This window comes from Panicum virgatum, chromosome 5K (genome assembly GCF_016808335.1).
Source record: "Panicum virgatum strain AP13 chromosome 5K, P.virgatum_v5, whole genome shotgun sequence".
NCBI classification, from domain to species: domain Eukaryota; kingdom Viridiplantae; phylum Streptophyta; class Magnoliopsida; order Poales; family Poaceae; genus Panicum; species Panicum virgatum.
In genome coordinates, this window is record NC_053140.1 from 29489781 (window position 1) to 29504214 (window position 14434).

Sequence of the window (14434 nt, forward strand, 5' to 3'; positions counted from 1 at the left end):
AAATTATTTGAGGAAGTGTTAACCAAAACAATCAAATTTGAAAAAGAAAACTCTTTTCTCAAAGACACATGTGAACAACTAAATCATCTACTTTATGTCATAAGTTATTCACATGAGGAGCTAAAATTGACTCATGAGGAGCTTAGTGTTGCTCATGAAAATTTGGTATTAGATCATGCTTTACTCACTAACAAGCTTTCTAGTAAAGTAATTAAAACTAGAGAGAGCTCATCACATGGGTCAAAGGATCAATTGCAAAATGTTGCTAACTCTTGTGATGTAGGCAAGAAACATGTATCCACCTCATGTGATGATTTATTGTCTATGCCATATACTTAACATATAGATGCTTGTTCTTCTTCTTCTATGCAATATGAGACTAATCTTGTAGAAGAAAACAAAGAGCTCCAAAGTCAAGTGAAGTATTTGAGCAACAATATAAAGAGGTGGACAAAATCAAAAGTCACCCTTGAAAGCATAATAAAAAATCAAAGAAGCTTCGGTGACATGAGTGGCATTGGTTCCAACAAGAGCAAAGCCAAAGGCAAGAAATGGGGCAAAAATAAATATAATAGGAAGATGAAGAAGCAAGAAGAAATGAAGCTATCTCATTTCATGTGCTTTCAATGCCATGAGATGGGACATCTTGCAATTGGTTGCCCCAACAAAGAAAAACTCAAGTTGAAGAAGGAAGAAGAGAAGGTTAAATATATCAAATGCTTTAAGTGCCGCACTTGGGGTCATCTCACCTCAATGTGCCCAACCAAGCAATTGGTGAAGCAACAAGAACCTCAATCAAAGCCACAAGTTGAGCAAGAGAAGGCACCCCAACCTCAAGTCAAGAGCAACCATGATGATCAAGTTAATGACTTGAAAATGATGAAAAAGAGAACAAGAAGGGGTGGCAAAGCAAGAGCAAGGCATCCAACTCATATTCAAGATGCCAAGATGTTGAGCAAGAACAAGATTCAAGAGAAGAATCCACATGTTCACATCAAGTGCTATAGTTGTGCAATATTGGGTCACCTAACTTCGGGTTGCCCAAACAAGCTTGAGAAGAAGACTCAACCAAACAATGAGAAGCAAGGCAATGAGAAGCATCAAATGAGTAAGGAAGAAAAGGCTCAACAAAATAGAAGATGCTACTTATGCCGGGAAAGGGGACACATGGGTTATTCATGTCCCTTAGGTAACAATTCTAAGCCTATTTCAATTGATGCAAATATTATACCTAGAAAGGATGGTAATGGTACCTCATTTGTTACTATTGCAAAACATCCCACTATTCATACTAAGGCATTGCCAAAATATTTTCCTCCTAACTTGAGAGGACCCAACCTAGTTTGGGTACCATCAAAACGTGGATGAATGTGTGTAGGTACCAAAGACATTGGAGGCTTGATTCAAATAAAATTCATATTTTTGATCTTATGATTGAATTAAGGAATTGAAGCTTTTTGCATATATACAACCCAATGCCAAGTCAAAACAATGAAGTCCAAGTGCTACAACATACAAGTATCTTATTCTAGTTGTGAGAAATTCATTTGAAATATTTGATGGCTTGCAAACTTATTTGTGTTAAACCTTGCTTTTGAATGAAAAATCATTTTGCAATTTGAAAAATGAGCTAAATGTCATTTCCTTCTCAAATGTGGCTTGAAAACTAGTACATATGACATTTGGTTCTTATGTGCACTCTTTGCTTCAAATTTTCTATTTTTTCAAAGCTTTTATGGGCTATTTATGAGTTTCCTTGATTTTACTTGATTTATTTTTGATTTCTCATTCTTACTCACTCATATGAGTCCTTGGATGGTGTTCATGCTATTTTTGAGATTTTTGGAATTTTATTTGAGCAATAATCCTAATTCAAAGTTGAAATTTTGAAAGTTGGCAAATTTCTGGGCTGTCTGAAATTTGGTAGCGCGGATGGTCCGCGTGTAAGAGGCGGACGGTCCGCCATTCATGAAGTTTTTCACCAGAGGCTTTGATCAGCAGAAAATTGCAGAGCGGACAGTCCGCCCATGGACCGCGGACGGTCCGCCAGATGTACCGGTAAGCTTCGGTTACACCAATGATGTGTCCACTAAGCAAGCGGACGGTCCGCCTGAGATAAGTTGAATCTGCTTAGTTGAAGATATCAAATGAGTTGATCAAGAAAAGCAAACAACACCCAAAGTAGAGAAATTCATGAAAATTCAAGTAATATTCAAATGGTATTCTCTCATGCAAGCAAAAATCAAAGAGATAAAGCCAGCCAACCACAACAAGATAGTGCATTTAATGATAAGTGGTATTCATTTCATATGTGTGAAGAATGGTTTTCATATTGGTATTCATTGTCTTCACCAAGCTATTATAATTGGACTTCATGATGCTAGTTGGAGAGCTAAATTGGAATCTAATGACCATCCTCTACTCCAACATAGCAAGGTGAAATTGCTTGACATATGCATTCATACTATGCTAAGGACATGATTAGTGCATATAGTCATATATAGTGATCATTCATGAAAAATAAAATAATTTTAAATGTTTTATGATGCCACTATTGCTTCTATGCTTGATATGATCTAGTGGTAACATATGACATGTTCATGAGCTAGTAAACCCAAGTAGTTGATCTAGAAAATGAGCTTTCAAGTGTTTAACTCAACATTGTCAAGATAACCCTTAGAATGAGGTGTGAAGAAGCTTGTCATTGGTTCAAACCGAGTTGAATCATTTGGGCAAGTAGTCTAGATCAAGTCAAAGAGAAAGAAGCTCATGGAAACAATCTAGTTCAAGAATTGGTTATCAATGTCAAATTCAACAAAGTGGTCCATCATGATTTTACAAGTGAAACTAGATTCAACAAAAGGTATATCATTGTATCTCTACAAGTGATATACATGGTCATACAAGTGGTATTCAATCAAGTAGATCTAGTGCAATAATGGTGGTTCCACAAGTGATCCTCAACTTTAAGTGATCAATTCAAATCAAGAAAGCTACCCTCATCAAGAAGAGCTCAAGATTCAAGTAGATTGACAAACACTTTGACATAGGGGGAGGAGCCTCACTACAAGGTATCAAGGTCAAGGATCCTACTAGTGTCCAACATGTGGCATTTCAAGGTGGTCTTCATGCTTCCACATGTTGTTACAAGTGATGTCAATTCCAATCAAATTGAAAGTGTCCATCAAAAATGAAGATTCAAGACTCAACCATCTACCCAAGTCCAACTCTTTGTATCAAACCACAAGCGCTTCATATGATTGTCTACAAGGGGTATTGAAGTCGTAACTGTAAGCATCTAGGCCCTCTAGGTATGTTTCGGTGATTAATGACAACCATTATTGTGACTAATGAGTTTGTGCAGCTTAATGAATCTTTATCGCTCATTTGGTCATATGTTAAAGAGGCCCCTCATTTTCGTTATTCAAAAAGGCGATCTCGTTTTTCAACTCAAATATATATCAAGACTAAGGATCTTTCTAGTCCTAAGTGTCGTAAGGTTGAGAAGGACACTTATGTTAGTATAGATTTTATAGTTTTGTAGTGATCGCACTATTAAGAGGGGTTAAGGCCAAGTAACTTGAGCATGGACATGGTCAATCAAAAATGGATGCACACTATGGTCACTTAGGTTATTAAAAATTCAAATAGGTGGTTCTCAACTTATATCTCAAGAATATTTGGATTTCATTCAAGACTCAAATCAGAAAAGGCAAAAATCAGAAAAAGTCTCTACACCGGTTTAACCGACGACTTAACTTTTCTATACGTCGGTTAAACGCAGTTAACAGAGTATGGACAGGTTCTATACACCGGTTAAACCGACGATGTTTGAATTAACGTCGGTGCATTAGTCCAGAGTTGGTTTTTTCAGGGTGTTTCAAGTTCTATATACCGGTTAAACCGACGATGTTTGAAATCAAACGTCGGTGCAATTGACTAGTGAGATGGTTTTTCCAGGGATTTCAGAAGTTATACTCACCGGTTAAACCGACGATGGATTTGAGTTAACGTCGGTGCAGTTGTCCAGAGAGTTGGTTTTTCAGTTGATCAGTGGACAACTACACTCACTGGTTAAACCGATGATACGTCGGTCAATCTGCCCGAGTTGTAACGGCTAGTTTTCCAAATGGGCAGTTTACATTCATTGGTTAAACCGACGTTGGCTATTGGAGGTTCGTCGGATTAACCGGAGCTAAGCAGTTTTCTGGCAGCTTTTTCTCCAACGGCTCTATTCGTGTGAGCTGCCTATATATACCCCTCCAATGGGTCATTTTGAGAACTCTTGACACCAGACAACATTCATACACTATACTCTTGTTGAGAGCCACCTTGAGCTTCATCTTCCACACATTTTGTTCATTCAATCATTCAAGAAGCAAGACTAAGGACTTGAGTAGAGAGAAGCTTGTGTGCATCCGTTCTTGGTGATCGGTTCTTGCTCAAGTGAAGATTCCTAGCTTGTTACTCTTGGTGATTGGCAGCACCTAGTCGATCTTGGTGATTGAAGGTGTTTCTTCCGGAGCTTACCAAGGATTGTGGGAGCCCGAAGAAGTTTGTACGTGGCTTGAGCTCCACCACGCCGGAATGGTGAACGGAGACTCTTAGTGAGCGCCCAAGTCTCGGTGACATGGGAGGTGACAAGACTCTTAGTGAGTGTCACAACGTGGATTAGGGGTGTGTGCCAACACATCGACACCACGGGAAAAAATTCGGTTGTCTCTTGCCCACTCTTTCATTTCAAGCACTTACTTTCATGCAATTATTCATGTGCTTGACCTTAGAGATCATAACTTAGCTCTACCTTGCTTAGTTACTTGTCTTGTTGTATCTTTGTTAGCTTGTGTAGCTTGCTTAGTTAGCCGGTTGGTGAATTGAGCCTTACTAGTATTTGTTTTAGAAATTTGAAAAAGGCCCAATTCACCCCCCTCTTGGTCCATCGATCCTTACAGTAACCCTATAAGTACAAGAGGTACAACTTCATGTGGTAGTCATTGATCTTTACATGGCAAATTTCATGTGGTTTCGGCCCTTTTATGGTCATTGATGACAAAGGGGGAGAGGAATGAACAAAGATATGAATTATCCTTGGATGACAAAGGGGGAGATGAGATGAGAGTGGGAGCATGGACATGGATCAAGAGGAGCAATATTGAGGAGGATCAATATTCTTGGACACGAGGAGCATACAAGTAGGGGGAGCAAGCTCATGAACTTAGTTGTTTGCATTTGATATGTGCATATTCATGTGCTTGCTTGCATTTGCATAAGTTTTAAAAATTTATATATGCATTACTTGTGTGTGATATATGCTAGTCATAGAACTTGATTGATGATTTGATAACTAGCGTGCATAGATTGTAGCTAGACATTTTTTTACAAGTGAATCAAGAGCCTTGCTAATATTGTTGATCTCATGAGGTATCTTGAGTTTTTGATGAATGTCTAGTTACTCATTGATGCCAAGGAATGAACTTCAAGGATGCAACTCCAATTGGTATCACGCTTCAAAGGTTTATCATATATACCTTAGCATCACTTAGTAGTGATAACAATCCCACAAATTTCATATTTATGCATGTGTGTGAGTTTAAAACCAAATCTCTTGAGCACACATGTAGGGGGAGTTATCACTACCAAGTCGGATTTTTATGGTGCTTATCCAATCTTTTACAAGTGGTCTTAATGGTGGATAAGAAACATAAAATCCAAACCAAGTTAGCAATTTACACGTGTGTGTGAAGTGCTAGCTTGGAATATGCTTAATTTCCATATCTTCGTAGAGTTGTCATCAATTACCAAAAAGGGGGAGATTGAAAGCCCTTGTTTGGTTTTGGTAATTGAGTGACAACTTAAGTGGACTAATATGTGTTTATGTTGAGATACACAGGAGATTAGTCCACACAAAGACACTAGTATGAGCAACATGTGCCATGGAGGAGAAATGGCTAAGGGTTGATGCTATGCTCATATAGTGTGATCGAGGAGCTCATTGCATATGAGACATGACATGGAGTTAAGTGACCAAAGTGGAGAAGATCAAGACAAGGCTTGGCTTAATGGACTGGTTGCAATGGAGAAGGGCAAGTCAAGGCTTTGAAGCGAGGGACCGCGAGGCGGTGAAGCTTGGGCAAGATTTGGCACCGATGGACCGAGGCAACGGTGAAGAGCGAGCAAGGTCAAGATCGATGGACCAAAGAGGTCATGTGATGATATGGATTGGATTATATCATTTAAGAAAGATCAAGCCAAGTGTTGACTCGTGATGATGATCAAAAGGCTTGATGGAGTTTGGTGCTTGTGTGGCATCAATATTTGGGAAGATGAAATGGAATGCGCAAGGCAAAGGTATGACTTGTAGGGCATTTCATTTCACCGGTCAAAGATTGTGTAGAGAAGTGCATGACCGGATTTAGGATAGATGGCCGTACTATCAAGAGGGGCAAACTTGTTTGCATATCGGTCATCTAGAGCCACTTGAGCGATCTAACATTGCGATGTTGCTAGGATCGAGTGGCGTGGTGAGATCAAGTGAAAATCCTTTGAAAATGTTTGTGAAATGCTAACACACATGCACATGGTGTTGTTCACGTGGTGGTGTTGGCACATTTGCAAAGGAGAAGGTGTTGGAGTTGATGTTGATCAACTTGTGGGAAAAAGAATTAACGGGCGGACGGTCCGGCCCTGTTGTGCGGACGGTCTGCTAGTATAATTCATTTTTGTCCAGAGAGGTTGTTTCTCTGGCTTGTGCTGAAAGGTTGGACTGCGGACGGTCCGGCCCATGGGCGCGGACGGTCCGCAGGTCACTTAACAAATTGACCAGAGACGTGTTGGGTCTCTGGTGGGGTTTAAGAGTGAAGGGCGGACGGTCCGCCATTGGGGTGCGGACGGTCCGCCGGTCAGTTGAGAAAATGACCAGAGACAATTTTGCTTCTGGTGGGTTGCACGTTGTGAAGGGCGGACGGTCCGCTCAATGGGTGCGGACGGTCCGCCCCTCAAACTTTAAGTTTGTCCAGAGACGCTGTCTCTCTGAGTGCCCGGAGTATCTGAACGGCGGACGGTCCGCCAATAGGGCGCGGACAGTCCGCGAAGGGCTCTAACGGTCGATTCTGACACACAATCATTGCAGTTCTAGCTGTTGGTTTTGAATGGCGGACGGTCCGGTCTCTGTGAGGCGGACAGTCCGCTAAAACTCTGCTTTCACGGGATTTGAGTGTAACAGCTAGTTTGGGGCCTCCCTCTAAAAATAGAGGGAGTGGCCGGCCATTTGAGGTTGCTGAGCACCTTGGGGACTTGGTGTCCATGTGTGAGAGTGCTTGAGAGCCCTCTACTCACTCCAACTTGATAGTAATCATCCGATCGAGTGAGAGAGCGATTCTAGTGCAATTGCTTTGAGAGATTGCATCGAGTGGCACTAGGTGATCGTGTTGCAAGCCGGTGTGCTTGTTACTCTTGGAGGTTGCCACCTCCTAGACGGCTTGGTGGCAAGAGGCTCCGTTGAAGCCCGCAAGAAGATTGTGCGGTGCTCCGAAGAAGAGATTGTGAGGGGTATTGTGCTCACCCCGCGGGAGCCGCGAAGAGCAACTCCAGTTGAGCGAGACGTGAAGAGCAACAAGTGGTTCGGCCAAATCATGTGCTAGAGCTCGGTGTGAGCACTCCACGTGGGAGAGTGTGACTTGAGAGTCACCACTAGCATGAGGATCGGCGGCAACCTTGGAGCTTGTCTCAACGGGGATTAGCTTGGTGGCAACCAAGTGAACCTCTGGATAAAAATCACCGTGTCAATCTTGTCTACTCTTCTCGGTGGTTTGCATTCTCCAAATCATAAGCCTTGTATTTATATTCATCTATATCTTGTGCTTGTGTAGTTGCTCTCTAGTGATTAGTTAGCTTGTGTAGCTTGCTAATCATTTTCTTGCTTGTGTAGCTAGAAATAGAGATCCTAGTGTAACTAGTTAGCTTGTGTAGCTTAATTAGTTGCTCATGCTTAGATTGTGTAGCTAAGCAAGTTGAGCTCTTGGATTTGGATTGTGTATCCTTGTCCTTGAGCATCTATTGAGCTTAGGTTTGGCTTTGTGCTTTTGCTCATTAGAATTGTGTAGGAGCTCCCCCGGTTTGTGAAGTACTAGCGCTTAGGATTGTGTGACTTTGCATTAGAATTGTTAGGAGAGCTCTTACTAGCTTGGCACTCCATTTGCTTTGTGTAGGATCCTTTTGGAGGTGCCTTAGAGTCATAGTTAGAGGGGTGAAGTCTTGGCTAAGTGAATAGTTTTAATTCCGTATAAGTTTTCGGTTAGCAGGCGCAATTATTTTTAGAAAGGACTATTCACCCCCCCTCTAGTCCGCCATCTCGACCCTACACCAGGCCTCCACCTCCTCCTACTCAGCCACACCCCTAACTAGCCCCTTCTGACACTGCGCAGGGGGGTGCGCGGCGCACGCGCGGCGCACACGCGGCGGCGCAGGCAAGCGGGCGCGGTGGCAAAGGCAGGCTCTGCCGGCGTAGCGGCCATGGCGGGCAGCGGCGTAGCTCGGTGCAAGCAAGGGGGCAGACCGGCAGCGGGGCGAGTGGGGCTGCGGTCAGAGCGGCCGGGCGGTGCCGTGGCGCTCAGTGGCGCGACGCAGGGGCGAGCGGATGCGGCCCGCAGTGTGCGCGCAGCAGTGGCAGGCTGGCCGGCGGCGGACGGCCGCGTTCCGGTCATGGCAGCGGCGAACGCGTCTATCTAGTGTGAGCACGAGCTACGCAAGAGCCGAACGATGCTATTTGTGCCATCAATCGAAGAAGAACGAGTTCGGAGGTGAGGTCTCACCGCCCTGCCCCGTCACCGGACTTGAGGACGTCCGAGCCACGCCGCACTCACCCCCTTCAACGCCTCCGCAGGGGTTTGTGGCAGGGCCGCTGCTGCAGCCTGTATGGCATGGTGCGGGGTCGGTTGCGGAGGCCGAGATGGAGGTGGGAGGGGAGGCGGCGCTGGCGGAGGGGAACGGGGCGGGAGGGGAGGCCGATGGTGGCGGCAGGCGAAGGGGAACAGGGCGGGAGGAGATGCCGGCCGACGTGGCCCTCTCTGTCCACATCATTGGGTCAATACCGGTCAACATGTGCCACGTCAAATGAAAACCACCAAAATCAAGTCCAGGTGCTAAAAGTGAACGGTTTTGGTAGTTGGGGTACTGATCCCAGACGGTTTTGTAGTTGAGGGTTAAAATTAGACCAACACAATAGTTAAGGGGCCAAAAGTGGACTTTTTCTCAGATTAAAATACCTCCAAGCCTATGAGTCCACTTTCTACACAAATAAGGATATCTCTGGTGGTTGGACAAACGAGAAGATGGCTTCACTGAAGACCTCATACAGTGACCCCGGGAGATGGCCGGCATCCTGATCCTCCTTCCAAGCTTGCCTTAGCACTGTGGACACTCTCTGCACAAGATCGCTGCCCTGATCTCTCCGGATCCATCGCAGCTCAGGTTACCACCAAATTAGAATGAAGTTGGGTGATGAATGAAAAACGGCTTTCAAAACAAAGTTTGGTTTGTATGAGTGGTTAGTGATGCCTTTTGGTTTAACTAATGCACCTAGCACTTTCATGCATTTAATGAATGAGGTTTTACGAGCTTTCATTGGAAAATTTGTGGTCGTATACTTTGATGATATCTTGATATACAGTACATCTTTTGACGATCACATTGACCACTTGCGTGTTTTTACCATCTTACGCGATGCACGCTTATTTGAAAACCATGCCAAGTGCACTTTTTGCACCGATCATGTCTCTTTTCTTGGATATGTTGTGACTCCACAGGGCATTGAAGTGGATGAGGCAAAAATTCAAGCCTTAAAGGGTTGGCCAATTCCTCAGATGATCACACAGGTACAAAGTTTTCTTGGTCTTGCAAGGTTTTATTGCCGCTTTGTGAAAGATTTTAGCACCATCGCTGCCCCACTTAATGAGTTGACAAAAAAGGTGTTGCATTTCAATGGGGTGCACCACAGGACCATGCTTTCAGCACTCTCAAAGAGAAGCTTACATGTGCCCCTCTACTTCAACTTCCAAACTTTGGTAAGACTTTTGAGTTAGAATGTGATGCTAGTGGCATTGGCATATGTGATTAAGCACAAAAAAGGTAAAGATAATGTAATTGCTTATGCTTTATCTCGACGATATACCATGATGTCCCAATTGGATCACAAAATCTTTGGCTTAGAAACAATTAAAGATTTATATGATACTGATCTAGACTTCAAAGAGGCTTTTGCACATTGTAAAGATGGCCGCACCTGGAACAAATATGCCATCATTGATGGTCTGCTCTTTCGTGCTAACAAACTTTGTGTTCTAGCTAGTTCTGTTCGTCTTTTGTTTTTACAGGAGGCGCATGGAGGTGGTCTAATGGGTCACTTTGGCGTGAAGAAAACTGAAGATGTTCTTGCTGGCCACTTCTTTTGGCCCAAGATGAGACATGATGTCGAGCGCTACATGTCACGATGCACTACTTGCAATAAAGCTAAGTCACGCTTAAATCCACATGGTCTATTCATGCCTCTTTCCGTTCCCCATGTGCCTTGGGATGATATTTCAATGGATTTTGTCTTGGGATTACTTCGAAACAAAGAGGGGGAGGGATAGTATCTTTGTGGTAGTGGATCAATTTTCTAAAATGGCACATTTCATTCCTTATCATAAGAGCGATGATACTACAAAGGTTGCTGATTTATTTTTCAGGGGGATTGTTCGTCTGCATGGAGTGCCCAATACAATTATTTCTGATCGTGACACCAAGTTCTTGAGCCATTTCTGGAGGTGCTTATGGAGTAAACTTGGGACCAAGTTGCTGTTTTCAACTACATGCCACCCACAAACAGATGGACAAACAGAAGTTGTTAACCGCACATTGTCCACTATGTTACGAGCTATGTTGAAAAAAAAGATGTGGGAGGAGTGTTTACCTCACATAGAGTTCGCCTACAACCGGGCTGTCCACTCCACCACAAAGGTAAGTCCATTCCAGGTAGTGTATGGATTCAACCCCCGTGCCCCAATCGATTTGTTACCGCTGCCACAATCTGTCCAATTAAATTCCGATGCTACATCACGCGCTGAATGGATTATCAAACTACATGAGTTAACCAAGACAAACATTGGGAAAATGAATGCCAAATACAGATCTTATGGAAACAAGGGTAAGAAACATTTAACTTTTGAACCGGGAGATATCGTTTGGTTACACTTGTGAAAGGACCGCTTTCTTGAGTTGAGGAAGTCTAAATTAATGCCTCGAGCTGATGGACCTTTTAAAATTCTTAAGAAGATCAATGACAATGCATATAAGCTTGAGTTGCCTGCAGATTTTGGGGTTAGTCCCACATTTAACATTACAGATTTGAAGCCTTACTTGGGAGACGAAGATGAGATTGAGTCGAGGATGACTCTAGTTCTAGAGGGGGAGGATGATGAGGACATCACCGCATCGGACACACTCCCTGTCACTAATTCTACACCGAGTTCATTAGAAGGACCAATGACAATGTCTCGTGCACGTCATTTGAATTTTGAGGTGCGTTCGTTCCTTATGTTACAACCTAATATTCATGGGGATGGGATGCTACTAAAGTCTTGTGATGTCTTATTGCTTAGGAACATGGGATCAGCAAATACACCAGCTTCAAGCTCTACACCAAGTTTACACTCAAGCGACAACGACTACACACACAAAGACTGAGTTCACGTGACAAGCACTTTAACTTCACGTGGAATTCTATACCAACCTGTGACATTTCAGAGTTCATATCATACATGGTTGGAATCATTATTAAGTGTACTTTCCAACCCAACAAACGGAGTGACATTTGGTCTTCCCAATAAAAAGTTATGGTTGATTTACTAAAGGCTACACAGAAGCTGAGAAGACGTGCGAGAACTTCAAGAGACTCCATGAATGCTGAACCAGTTGGCCTTCCACCTTCCCATGTAGTGGCCTGCGCCCATAGCCTTCTAGGAGAGTTGTTTCCTTCTATAAATATCATCTATGTACTGCTCCAAAACTTAGGTTTTGCTTAGATTGATTATGCGCACTTTGTTTGTGAGATTTCGCCTCTGTACCAGACCGACTAGGCTGCTACTTTGGTTTGTGAAACCCCAACTTGCAATTTCATATTGCCTTTACCAGTTCTTGCTTGTGTTCTCGAATCGCTTGCAGGGATTAACCTTCTTGGCGAGGTCATCCGGGTTTTGTGCTCGATTGATAACCATTGGAGCAGTGATGTTGTGATTGCAAGGGAGATGATGTGCTCGGTCGGAGCCCTTGGATCATCTACGTCGTGATCTCCACAATTCGACTTATCATCTACCTACAGGAAGATCGGGCCTCTGTCCCCCATGAGGGAGGAACGCGGAGGTGCCCACCCGCTGGAGCAGCACATGAGCACGGTGGCGGCGGCGGGGGTAGGAGGTGAGCTGCAGGCCGGCCACCAGCGCCAGCAGGGTAGGGGTCTGATGAGTAGTCAAGGCATGGCCGAGACCGGCGGCTGACTGATGAAGGATGGCTGGAGGTTGAAGGAGAAGCTAACTTGTGGGACTCACATGTCAGCGAGTACAGATAGAGATAGCTAGGGTGTTTTGGTCCATAAGGAAGACACATACGCGTACATTGACCTGACAGTGGACTTCCAAAAGACATAGAAAAATGGTAAGAAATCTGGTAGATGAAGAATTATAATGGCAAATTTCGAGATAGGTGAATTGTAATGGTGGATCTCAAAACTTCGAAAATTGCAGTGGCATGGATTCAATTAACCCAAAATATTTAATAAGCCAGTTACTGCAATTATAAAAATCTAAAGATCATCATCAGCAAAAGTCCCTAGCACACTCTAACAGTAAATGATTAGAATATATGCAAAATGGTATAGATCTATATATTCCAAATCAAAATTGAATTATAGGAAACACATGAGACACTAAGAAGTCGTAATGTACCCAACAAATGCATGAAGGTAAAACTGAAATAACCTTATGTCCGCACCCAACATAGAAATAGTTATGGGAAAAACAAACGTATCAGTTGTTATCAAAGGAATACAACCATATGTGTAGTGCACTCAGTAGCAAAACCATGCAATATTTGGTGGCATCTTTGCCATTAAAGGACAAATAAGCTACCACAAAATTAATCAGATTTGCACTTGGACTTTCATTTTTCATATGCCGATCAGGCTCGATCAGGCTGCAATCACGCAAGATACTCTCGGCGTCGTAAATGTCGTTGCTACCGCGACCTCGTGATGTGCGATCGACGGCCGGCGGTGAGATGACGGGAGGCGGCGGCATCAAGGCAAGCGCCAACATGTGGGCTAGCCTTTCCAACAACGATCCTGGCCACAACGAGGTGGCGGCGGTCAAGCAGAGGCTTGATGGTGGGAAGCTGGGAAGGCCAACATGGACAAGGGGCCCGCCGTCAGGGATAGGCGGCAGGCCGTGACCAGCGGCGAGCTGGAGAGCAGTGAGGTCGGCGACGATGCTGCAAGGCACGATTGCGTGGACTGCGCGGAAGGAGCGCAACAAGAACCAGAAAAACCTGCGGCGGCAGCAAGCGGCAAGGCAAGCACCGTCCTGACCACCGGGGAGCTCCGGAACCCCACATGTTGTATCCGTATATTACTTTTTTTAAATACATTTTATTTTTTTTGCACATACATTCAATTATAATTCATATTATTGTTTATTTTGGAATGATAATAATTGGCATTATTATTTTGTGTAAGGAAAAAAGATATGTATTATTTTTGGAAAAAAAATAAACGACATCATACATTTACCCATAATTCGAGTCATTATTTATTTTTGCAAGGATAATAATTGACATCATTATTTATGGAAGAAAAAGAAAAGACGTATATTATTTTTGGAATGAAAATAAATGACATCCTGCATTCACCTATAATTCGCATTATATTTGTTTTGAAAGGATTGACATCATTGTTTTATGCAAGAAAAAAGAAAAGTGTGTATTATTTTTTGAAGAAAAATAAATGTCATCGTTGTTTAATGGAAGAAAAATTAAATACGTGCCACGTGCTATCTCTATAAATATATAGTCCATTCTATATTATAAATCTATACTATAAAAGTTAAAATAATTGAAACCGTTTCTCACCAAGATTAGGTCTACCGTACCTCTCACAAAGATCCCACTTGTCAGGCTCAAAAGTTTGACGAAAGGCTCAAAAGATTCGTCTCGCAACGTACATCAAAACCATGCAATTAGTTTTTTTATTTACCTACATTTAGTACTCCATGTATGAGTTATTTGCTATATTTAATATTTCCATGTGATTTTGATGTGATGGAAAGTTGGGGGTTTTGTGGGATCTAAACACACTTGGACTTCGATTTTCATTTCGCTTCTCGCTACAGTATAGAACAGTACGACTACA